This window comes from Macrobrachium nipponense, chromosome 5 (genome assembly GCF_015104395.2).
Source record: "Macrobrachium nipponense isolate FS-2020 chromosome 5, ASM1510439v2, whole genome shotgun sequence".
NCBI lineage: Eukaryota > Metazoa > Arthropoda > Malacostraca > Decapoda > Palaemonidae > Macrobrachium > Macrobrachium nipponense.
This window is the reverse complement of record NC_061107.1, coordinates 52,834,096-52,846,595: the sequence shown is the minus strand read 5'-3', so window position 1 is coordinate 52,846,595 and position 12,500 is coordinate 52,834,096. Positions and strand designations below refer to the sequence as shown.

The 12,500-nt window shown below is 39.0% G+C and overlaps 1 protein-coding gene across 3 annotated transcripts in view; it reads left to right on the top strand.

Annotated features, from left to right (window-relative positions):
- LOC135215300 (BTB/POZ domain-containing protein 7-like) overlaps nt 1-12,500 on the top strand; it is a 295,047-nt gene that overhangs the window by 169,202 nt on the left and 113,345 nt on the right. The window lies entirely within an intron of this gene.

Here is a 12,500-nt window from a genome sequence, read left to right as displayed (position 1 = left end):
AGCAGAACTTCTCTTTGCACCTCTTTCGAGCCATCTCTTCCCCCAGGCTATGGTAAGGGACCTGGCAGTGAGCCTACAAGAGAAGGCTACCCAGGATCTCTTGGCCCAGTCTTCTAGACGTCCTGCAGTCCCTATCACGTCGTCGTCGGGGACGACCTCCTAGGAAGGTTAAACCCTTTCGGAGCGCTCCTCCCTCGAGAGCTGCTCCTCGAGGGAGAGGACTTGCAAGAGGAAGAGGTTCCTTCAAACCTAAAACCTCTAAATGAAAAGAAAGTCCTTCAGATGCCTGTCGGAGCCAGGCTAAAGTTCTTTGCGGGAGCGTGGAGAGAGAGAGATACAGATGCGTGGTCCCTCAAGATAGTAGAACAGGGGTACAAGATCCCCTTTGTAGACCCTCCTCCTCTTTCAACGACTCCCAGAGATCTTCCCGTCGTATCAAGGGGAGAAACAGCAGGTTCTTTTAGATCTTTTGGAACAAATGATCTCGAAAAGAGCGGTGGAGCAGGTCCTAGACTGGGGTCACCAGGATACTACAACAGACTTTTCCTGGTACCAAAACAGTCGTCGGGGTGGTGGCGTCCAGTTCTTGGACGTAAGCAGCTTGAATCTTTTCGTAGAAAAGAAAAAATTCAAGATGGAAAAAACACCTCAGTCGGTTCTAGGAGCCTTAAGACCGGGCGACTGGATGGTGTCCTTGGACCTACAGGACGCATACTTTCACGTGCCTATCCACCCTCTTTCAAGGAAGTTTCTGAGGTTTATGCTAAGGGACAAAGTTTGGCAATTCCGAGCCCTTTGTTTCGGTTTAAGCACGGCTCCGATGGTATTTACCATGCTCATGAAGAACGTAGCGAGATGGTTACATTCTGCAGGAATAGAGTGTCCCTGTATCTCGACGATTGGCTTATCAGAGCATCGTCAGAAGAAAGGTGTCTGAAGGACCTTCACTTCACGTTGGCCTTGGCGAAGTCCCTGGGACTTCTAGTCAACCTCGAAAAGTCGCATCTGACCCCAACACAGTCCATCGTGTATCTGGGGATTCAGATGGATTCAGTGGCTTTTCGAGCGTTTCCGTCCCAGGAACGACAGCTGCAAGGCTTAGAGAAAGTCTCGGCATTCCTGGGGAAGGAAGCTTGCTCGGCGAGGGAATGATGAGTCTGCTGGGAACCATTTCCTCGCTGGAAAAGTTTGTTTCCCTGGGAAGACTACACCTCAGACCCTCTCCAGTTTTTCTTAGCAGACGAATGGAGAGTCAGAGAGGATCTGGATGCGACCCTTTTTCATCACCGAATCGGTGAAGAACCATCTAAGATGGTGGTTGGATCCTCGGAAGTTTCAAGAGGGGTTGTCCCTAAAGCTTCTGAGCCCAGACCTAGTGTTGTTTTCCGACGCTTCGGTGTCGGGATGGGGAGCAACACTGGGAGGGGAGGAAGTGTCAGGCACCTGGAAGGGGGAACAGGTGTCCTGGCACATCAATGTAAAGGAACTAGCGGCGGTTTTTCTGGCGCTACAGTTCTTTAAACCAACAAAAGGTTGCAGAGAAAGTAGTCCAAGTCAACTCGGACAACACCACAGCCCTGGCGTACCTAAAGAAGCAGGGAGGTACACACTCCCGTCTGTTTTATTTAGCGAGGGAGATTCTGCTGTGGGCAGATGCGAGACGGATAAGGATCCTGACGAGATTTATCGCGGGAGTCCAGAACGTCAGAGCAGACCTTCTCAGCCGACAAGATCAGATCCTGCCGACGGGAATGGACGTTGCACCAGGACGTCTGTCGAGAGCTCTGGAGACTGTGGGGGTGTCCGTTAGTCGACCTCTTCGCGACGTCGAGAACAAAGAGGTTGCCTCTTTATTGCTCTCCTGTGTTGGATCGGGAGCAAGTCGCGATAGACGCACTGCTCTGGGACTGGACGAACCTGGACTTATATGCCTTCCCGCCATTCAAGATCATGGGGGAAGTAGTAAGGAAGTTCGCGGCATCGGAGGGGACGAGGTTGACCCTGATCGCCCGATGTGGCCCGCGAAAGAATGGTTCACAGAGGTAATGTCATTCATCATAGACTTTCCGAGGACATTGCCCTGGAGGAAAGATCTACTCAGACAGCCCCACTTCGCAAGATATCACCAAAAACCTCTCCGCTCTGGTCTGACTGCGTTCAGGACTATCGAAAAGCTGGCCAGAGCGAGAGGTTTTTCTAAAGCAGCTGCAAAGGCGATCGCCAATGCTAGGAGATCGTCCTCGAGGGCTGTTTACCAGTCGAAGTGGGCTTCCTTCAGGGCATGGTGTAGAAAGGAGGGAATTTCCTCTTCCTCTACCTCTGTGAGCCAGATAGCCGATTTCCTGCTATTTTTAAGAAATGTGCAGAAACTGGCGGTCCCGACCATCAAGGGATATAAGAGCATGCTGTCGGCAGTCTTCCGACACAGAGGACTAGACCGTCTGATAACAGGGATCTTCACGATCTCCTGAGATCATTTGAGACTTCCAAGATACCTCAGGCGAGGCCTCCTCTTGGAACCTGGGACTTAGTCCTTAGACTGTTAATGTCGAGTCCTTTCGAACCTTTACATGAAGCGTCTCTTAGGAACTTGACTAAGAAGGCTCTTTTCCTAACTGCTCTGGCGACGGCGAAGAGAGTTAGCGAAATTCAGGCCATTTGTAAGAGAGTGGGCTTCAAGGGGGACAATGCTGTCTGCTCTTTGAGTCCCACTTTCTTAGCAAAGAATGAAAAGAAAACCGTCGAACCCTTGGCCAAGGAGCTTTGAAATAACAAGGGTATGACAAGCCTTGTGGGCCAAGAACCGGAGAGAGTCCTGTGCCCTGTCAGGGCTCTAAAGTTTTATGTCCCACAAGACTAAAGAGTAAGAGGTCCCTCAGATAATCTCTGGTGTTCGGTTAAACGACCCGAATATACCGTTATCCAAGAACGCTTTGGCGTTCTTTCTGAGGGACGTCATTAAAGAGGCTCATTCGTCTTCCACACAGATCGATTTGAGCCTCTTGCGAGTGAAAGCTCACGAGGTCAGAGCTGTTGCCAACCTCGCTTGCCTTCCAAAGGAACATGTCGATCAAGGACATCCTTGACGCCAACCTTTTGGAGGAGCAATTCAGTATTCGCCTCACACTACTTGAGAGATGTGAGAACGATATACGAGGGACTGTTGTTCTCTTGGGCCATACGTTTCTGCAGACACAGTCTTGGGGGCTGAAGGTAGCTCTCTCCCTATCCCTTAGTTAGTTTAGGTTTAGGTTTTAGTTGTTGTGTTTTTTGGTTGTGGTGAGGCTTTGGTGAAGACCTCCCATCTTTTAGCTTAGTGTTCATGGGGTCTTTGTTAGTTGGTCAGGTGGTGGTCAGTTGCTTCGTTGCCCTCATTTGTATGGCTCTATGCTCTTGTCACATTGAGGTCACGTCCCCGTTGACAGAGCATTCAGAGCGCACCAGCACTACAGGTCTCCACCTGGCTGGCAACTCTGATTAAGCACAAGCAGGCTGTAGTGACAGTAATCACAGAGTCTACTTTGCTAACAGGTGAGGAACCAAGGTGTATATCATCTACTTAAGTTAAGTTTCCTACAAATCCTATTCTGTCTCTTCCCACCATCCGAAGGTGGATTCAGCTATATATATATCTGCAAGTAAGTCATGACAAAATATGTTATTGTTATAATACAATTAAGTTTGTTCATACTTACCTGGCGAGATATATAATTAAGTGCCCACCCACCTCCCCTCAGGAGACAGTGGCACTGATAAAATATGAATAGAAAATGGAATGGTTCTGATATCCGCCTCCCAGCGGCGGGAATGGGTACTACCACCTGGCCGCCCACTGCGTGTGCCGCGAGTTTTTTTTGAAATTCTGTCGGCCTTCGGAGAATACAGCTATATATATCTGCCAGGTAAGTATGAACAAACTAATGTATATAACAATAACATGTTAACGTTATATTTATTTTAATAAATGCAATATACAGTATAAAAGAAAACTAGCCTGCGTCCAACCGATGTTGACCAAGCGCCATAGGCTACTAGGTAAATAGTAAGTAGAACGTAGTGTAGTAGGTAGTCATAAAACGTGTTGCTAACATAATAAAAACATTGAAAAGCAAGTCTAATTATTACAGTAAAAATTAATAAAACTATTAAATTAAACCCAATTTATATTTATCAAAAACTTGCAAAAATTTGCCCTACAGTAAGTCGGCATTTAAGGATGTAAACAAACCATAGCGCAGCCCTGGTGGTTTATATTGGGACTGGTAATAAACAAACCATATCGTCGCTATAAGCCTAGAAACGTTTACATTCGATATTAATTTATGGTAAATCTTTTACGGAGTCGACTGCAATACTGTATACAAAATCGCTTGAAAATTATCTTTTTCAGTAAATGTAATGTTATGATACTAACGATTTTGTTTCATAAATGTCCTTATAAAAAAGGTGGTGTCTTTTACGGCAAATTGTCCAATATCAGGGCTGGTTTCAAGCTTATTGGACTTTGACAATTATTATGGTACTGCATGTTACATATATACGTACGTATAAGTAAAAGAATCTTCTTAATGTCTTTAATTACTATACCATTACGTACCAGCATCTCTTGAGTTTAATATTCAAGCTAACTTTTTTTTTTTTTTTTTTTTTTTTTTTTGTTTTTTTTTTTTTTTTTTTTTTTTTTTTTTTTTTTTTTTTTTTTTTTTTTTTTTTTTTACGAGGACGCTTATAAACGAAGCATACAGATTGCGTTTGTTACCGCGCACGCGTTGCATATGTAAACTGTGTCACTAACAGACCTCATACGTAAACATTGACGTCTTTTTACAGTAGACATAAAAGAATCGTCTTAATTTCTATAATTATTCTATACCATAGTGGCTTCTCTGATTAAGCTAAGGCTAACCTCCTCTTTACCAGCAAGCTTAACAAAGATTAAGATTGCGTTCGCTATCGAACGGCACACGTTACGTATGTGACAGTGGTTTCACTACCAAATCTCACACGTAAACAATGACGTATTTTTACAGTAGACATAAAAGAATCTAATACCAGTAGCGGCTTCTGAGTTAAGCTAAGGCTAACCTCTTCTTTACCGGCACGCTCAAAAAGCTTAGATTGCGTTGCTACCGAACCGAACATGTTACGTATGTAACTGGTTTCACTACCAAATCTTACACGTAAACATTGGCGTATTACAGTATGACATAAAAGATTTTTCTTAATTTCTTAATTACTACGCACTTAATATGGCATAGTGGCTTCTCTGATATAAGCTATGACTAACCTCTTCTTTACCGGCAAGCTTAACAAAGCTTAAAGATTGCATTCGCTACCGAAACGCACATGTAACCTACGTACGTAACATTGGCTTCACTCCAAACCTAACACTTAAATACATATTGCATTTGCTACTGAAACGCGAGCCTCAAGTGTGAGCATGGTTTTAGAATATGTCTACGCTTGAAAAAAAATCAAGCAAGGGTGCTTGATTAAATCTTTTTTTCGCTCATCACTTTCATGCAGAGGAGAGGATAGACGAAACTTAAGGTTTATTTTGGAGTTGGAAATGATGGAAACATTTTGAAGGAAAACGCGAGTGCCATGTAAACATTTTCCATTATTTCAGAGATTAACAATAGCAAAAGGTTTTAATAGATAGCCAGTAGTAATGTTGGGACCCATGATGAATCAAAAGGTAACTGCGTATAGAGTTGATAACACCGAATAAGCAAACGAAATGCGCGCAAGGTGTACAAGACACGACACATGTTTGAATGTTTGTAAACATTAGTTGCGGACTTTAAACAATGCCGAGTGGCATCACCAGTGTTACCAACCGTTTTGCTAAATTATGCTAGTCGATCCAAGCAAGAATTTATGCCAAATATGGTGCAATTTTGTGCCAGAATTATGCTATTAATATATCATTATCTCATTTCTCTAATACATTTGAGCTAAAACAACGATGTAATGGAAATTTAAAACATTTATATATAAGGTGAAATGATACAAAGTGACGAACAGACAATATTATAACTAATAATTTGATGATCTTTACATGTTAGGAAACTCGTAATAAAACACCATTTTTCTTTAATAGATCACATACGCAATCACTAGTACACTATTTGATATGCAATCACATTATACTATTTGACAAATGTGTGAAGATCACACATACATATGTGAAGAAAAACAACAAATTTTACTTATTACTGCATCATTATCATGCCACTCAGAACCATTTTTCTTTAACAGGTCACATAAACAATTAATAAATACTTGAAAATGTGTGAAAATTACTTCAAATATAACATTTTATTATTTACTGATATTTACTGAAAAATTAAAACTAAAAAAAAGGTAAACAAACAAATCAGTCTCTACTCAAGAAGAAAAACATATGTACTTATTACTTGATCATTATCATGCCACTGAAACACTATTTTTCTTTAACAGATCACACACACAATGAATAAATACTTGAAAATTGTGTGAAAATCACTTCAGACAAAATTAAAATTTTGATTACTGAAAAAAAAAACTTAAAAAAGGAAAAAAAGTAATTCTTTACTCATGAAGAAAAAACATTATTAACACTTTACTGATCCTTTGTCATGCCACTGTGGGTATTTATTTATATTCACAAAATTTAACATTCCTTAGTTGGGTTCAAACTTAGCAATTAACTCATTTGTTAGTGCTGCTTTTGAGGCAATTTCACTATGAAGATAAATACATTCACTATAGCTGTGTATGAAATTGAGGAATTTTCTGCATTTTATTTAAAATTTTAGTGAAAATACATCTAAAATTGTACTAGAACCCTAAGTGTGAAGAAATTATGCTAAGCTCCAATTCTTGGGTCAAATTATGCTAAAAATCATGAAATTATGCTACATTTGGTAGCACTGGATGACGCCAACTAGCGGCGGCTGGCGAAAACAGTTTTGTTTACAAACATCATATGGTTGGGGGTTGGAAACTGGTTTTTTGGTTGAAAACAGATACAAAGTTTATTGGAAATTTAGTGGCGAAATCCGATTATGGCGAGTTCTAATACGGTTGTGAACCGGGGTCTCTATACTGTATATATATATATATATATATATATAATATATATATATATATAATATATATATATATATATATATATATATATATATATATATATATATATATACTATATATATATCAATTCAAGCTACAAATGTCCTTTAATATCTAAATTCACTTTACCTACAAATGATATATTTTCATATATGTACCGAAGGGGAATTTTTTTAAGTTGATAATAATTTCGTCCCCCCATGGGATCGAACACCGTCCGGGTGGATGGGGACGAAATCAGGACAGTCAGTGACGCTATCCAATCAGCCAACAGAGACGCTATAAGTTCATATCGATTCTGACCTTACAAATCACCCTCGATCTGGGTGCTTTCGTAATTAGAATCGATATGAAACCGTCTACCATGTTGGCCAATTCGAGCGTTTGACAGCACGTAGCCTTTTGTTATGAATAATTATCACATCGAACCGTGATCCATTTATATATCAATTCAAGCTACAAATGTCCTTTAATATCTAAATTCACTTTACCTCCCAAATGATATATTTTTCATATATGTACCGAAGGGCGGGGAATTTTTTTAAAGTTGATAATAATTTCGTCCCCCCATGGGATCGAACCACCGTCCAGGTGGACGGGGACGAAATCAGGACAGTCAGTGACGCTATCTAATCAGCCAACAGAGACGCTATAAGTTCATATCGATTCTGACCTTACAAATCACCCTCGATCTGGGTGCTTTCGTAATTAGAATCGATATGAAACCCCGTCTACCATGTTGGCCAATTCGAGCGTTTGACAGCACGTAGCCTTTTGTTATGAATAATTATCACATCGAACCGTTTCCATATATAAAACTTTATATAACGGCTAATTTTAAAGTGGTGCAAACATTACCACAATCGTATGTATGATTTTTTTCGGAAGAGTTACTGCGCGGACGTAAGGAAAAAGTTTTTTCATAAATTCACCATAAATCGAAATATTGTGCTAGAGACTTCCAATTAGTTGCAAAATTAAGGTAAATGATTGAATATTACTAAAATATAAGAGTTTTAGCTTACAATTGCGTTTTTCGACCATTTCGGTAGAGTCAAAGTTGACCAAAGGTTGAAATTTTGGCAATTATCGTTATTTATATGAAAATATCTCAAAACTGATAAAAGCTACAATCATGAGTATTTTATTGTTGTATTCTACATAAAAATGCGCACATTTTCATATATAATACTTCATGTAACGGCTAATTTACAATGGTACAAAAATTATGTCAAAGTGACGAAATAATTTCCGAGATGTGTCACAGATACTTTTTATTGCAGCAAGAAAGTAATTCGCGCTTGCGTAACGATTGTAAACAAAACAACACCTTGATCCGTGAACTCCCAGCATCCCCCAAGGCTTGTGATTCAAAAGTTTTAGGCTGGTAGGCCTATAAGTATTTTTCTGCGAATTTAAAAAAAAACTTTTGTAAGTCGACGTAAAATACGTCCAGTCGGCACACGGGAGACAAAAAATGTCGACGTAAAATACGTCCAGTCGGCGTAAGAGGGTTAAAGGAAATACCAAAGAAAATCATTAAATCCATGAAATCATTTTGTATATAATTGTCCACCTTATCCTCACTTGTCAGACAACCACGAGTCTATCATCACTGCACGTCATATAAAAATCTAGAGAATTCATTGTAAGTAGCAACAACAGAATCCATTTGAAATAAAGAGACCACAGTTATCAGACAATGAAATGTTAAAGTTCATCAATAATATTAAGTGTTGCACCACACTTCCCTTTTCAATGCATCTGAAATAAATGTCACTGCTCTAAATGTTCTTTACCTTTCCTGATGGATCTTAGCGCCTCCTCGGATCTCCAAAGTCTCTTGTGACCACTACAACAGTTTGGCGTCAAATTGGCCCATCAATTCCCATACTAGAGATTATATCTCATTCATTTGCTCTAACAGACATATGAACCTACACACACTACTGAACGCACGAATGCACGCAGGCTAGTCTATTCTAATATACATGGGTTTTCCCATTTCCCATGTACACATCTTATCTAGCGCACTTATTGATGGCCTCACGTAACCTTTTCTTGTGATGTCATGAACATCCAATTCTTCACCATTTTAGGTCACTTGCGTGCCTGCAGTCTCTCTCGTGCAAACGGACGAGAGCATCTAAGGAATTTGCTGTTCTTTGCACCTGTCTCCAAAACACCAAACATTAAGGTTGTTGACCTCAATTTTTAATATATATTCACTTATACATTTGCCCAGTGCCTTTTATTCATATATATATGTATATAAATACAGGTAGTTCCTGGTTATCGGCAGTGGTACCATTCCAGGGGTGTGTCGATAAGCGAAAACCGCCATTAACTAATACTCAGCGATTTATGGTGCCGATAACCGGAACTCGGCCTGCTATGGTGCCATAAATTGCCAATTTTCAAGTGCCATAAAACCTGATTGCTGCTGTCCGAGTCCGCAGATAACCAGGGACTGTGTGTGTGTGTGTATATATATATATATATATATATATATATATATATATATATATATATATATATATATATATATATATATATATATACATATACACACACACACACACACACACACACACACACAGTGGTACCTCGAGATACGAAAGGCTCAACTTACAAAAAACACATACGAAAATAGTTCAAGTTATGAATGGTTGTTGCTGTAAAGTCCCAAGATTCGCCCGGACCACCGAGAACAATTTTAAAACTCGCGCGCTGCCAACTGAGTAAACTCGCCACCATCCTCCCGCTCTCCCATTGGTTCCTGATGCTAGTCACCCCATAAGATCCTGCTCTCCTATTGGTCAGCATCTACCCCTTGTGCTCTTTGTATTCTATTGGTAAAAGGATGCTGTAAATTGAAAAACTTATTCATGCAATACATTAAATAAAAAAAAAAAAACATTAGGTAAAGATAGAATAAAGAATAGAAATGAATGGTTATTATACTGTTTGGTAGTTTCAGTAGTTGAAGAGAGAGAATGAAAATTTATGGCTTACTGTATTCTAGGAAATGTGGCTTACTGTGTTCTAGGAAAAGTGATTGCTTGGCGATCGTTCGGTACTTGTAAGAGCTGAATGTAAACAAACGATTGGAAAGTTTTTCTTTTGTTTGTTTGTGTATTATAGTTAATGATTAATTAATAATTATTTGAAATAAGTACCTGCAATACATTTAATTAAAGAATTGTGAATTAGATATCATAAAATATAAAACAAATCAGACTGCTATCATCAAAGTCAACAAATACGTATTTTCTAGAATTCTTCTTCTGTTTTAATATTACATATATATTTCATTATAGCTGTCAGTAACTCGGTATCTCCATTAGGTAAAGATAGAATAAAGAATAATGAAATGGATTATTATACTGTTTGGTAGTTTCATTAGTTTAAGAGAGATACTAATGAAAATTTATGGCTTACTGTGTGCTAGGAAAAGTGATTGCTTGGCTGTTCGGTACTCGTAAGAGCTGAATGTAAACAAACGAGTGGAAAGTTTTTCTTTTGTTTGTTTGTGTATTATAGTTAATGATTAATTGATAATTATTTGAAATAAGTACATACAATACATTTAATAAAAAAAATTGTTAATTAGATATCATAAAATATAAAACAAATCAGACTGCTATCATTGAAGTCAACAAATACATATTTTCTAGAATTCTTCTTCTGTTTTAATATTACATATATGTTTCATTATAGCTGTCAGTAACTCGGTATCTCCATTAGGTAAAGATAGAATAAAGAATAGAAATGAATGGTTATTATACTGTTTGGTAGTTTCACTAGTTGAAGAGAGATACTAATGAAAATTTATGGCTTACTGTGTGGTAGGAAAAGTGATTGCTTGGCGATCGTTTGGTACTAGTAAGAGCTGAATGTAAACAAACGGTTGGAAAGTTTTTTTGTTTGTTTGTGTATTATAGTTAATGATTAATTAATAATTATTTTAAATGAGTACATACTGCTTATTTATACATTATATTGGCATATTCTAAGCTTTTAGCTTCTTAGGTTTAGATGTCAGAATCATAGACTAGGCTACAGTAGCAACAGCTAACATAGGCTATTGCTAAGGGACATATGCTAAAGTCCTAATATATGCAGTAAAAATGAGGTTGAACATTGCATGCAGTTGAATATTACTCAAGTATGTATAGTATTTTGCCTTTTTGGAGTCATATTTCTTCCGTCAGATCGGCGTCGTATCCCTAGAACATGTGTTTTAAGCATGGAAATATAATTTCCTGGGGTGTTTTTGTAGGGCTTGGAATGGATTAGGCATTTTACGTGTAAAATGTGGTTCAAGATACGAAAAACTCATGATACGAAGGCCACCTCGGAACGGATTAATTTCGTATTTCGAGGTACCACTATATAATATATATATATATTTATCTATATATATATATATATATATATATATATATATATATATATCTATATTATATATATTATTCAAAATTCCACCTCGTCTCCTCCCAGAAAATACAGTTACATTGTAAAATTTAGGCCTTGACTAGAGGACGAGGGGTTTGGACAAGAAAAAAAAAAAAAAAAGGTTGAAAACTAAACTTCCCAGGCATAAGGCCAGGGTTACTGAAGAGGGAGGAATTTACATAAAAGGTGGACTCTAGTTTTAAAAGCACTGTATTTACATAAATTTACAGAGGTCCAGGAAACACAAAGTAGTGGGACTTCTCTCACAGTTCACCCGGACACGTGGGGGAGCAGGCCGGTCATGTATTTAGGAAAATTGCGCAACGGAGCAAAATTGCAAGCTTGAAGGACTTCCAAGTTCTACCACAGCCAGGCACAGCGTTTGTCTTTAGTGAGGATGCAGGATGTCTTCTTCTCTAAGTCTGGACACTATGGACTTTATAAAAATATACTTGGGCTTCCCAAAGCATGGGAAAGCAGGCCCAGGAAAGGGGGGTGGGGGGGGGGGGGTTTCAGCGGCTCTGGTAAGGGGCCAGTGGTCTGACCTAGCCGAGGTCCAGTAGTCTTCTGAGGCTCCTCTCCTGGATCCAAGGGCTTTTATAGAGGTCGCTCTGTAGGGGGTAATTTCAAGCACCAATGGGAGAAGAGGATAGCTTTTCAAAAGAAAAAGGGAGAATGGAGAGAATGGATTCTTTTCCAAGTGGAAGGGGCAAGTTGTAAAAAATAGGTGCATTAAACTTGGGTTAAAGATTGTTTCTCTCCTTGTTTCTAGCTAAATCTTGAACACCTCCCCATTCTAGAGGACAAGCTAGAAACAAGGACCAATTGCAATATAGATTACTGAGCCTTCCATTCTCCCTTGAGTGGACTTATAAGCACTATTCAAAATCTGACTAAAGATTAACTTTCTATATTCAAATACACTTAAA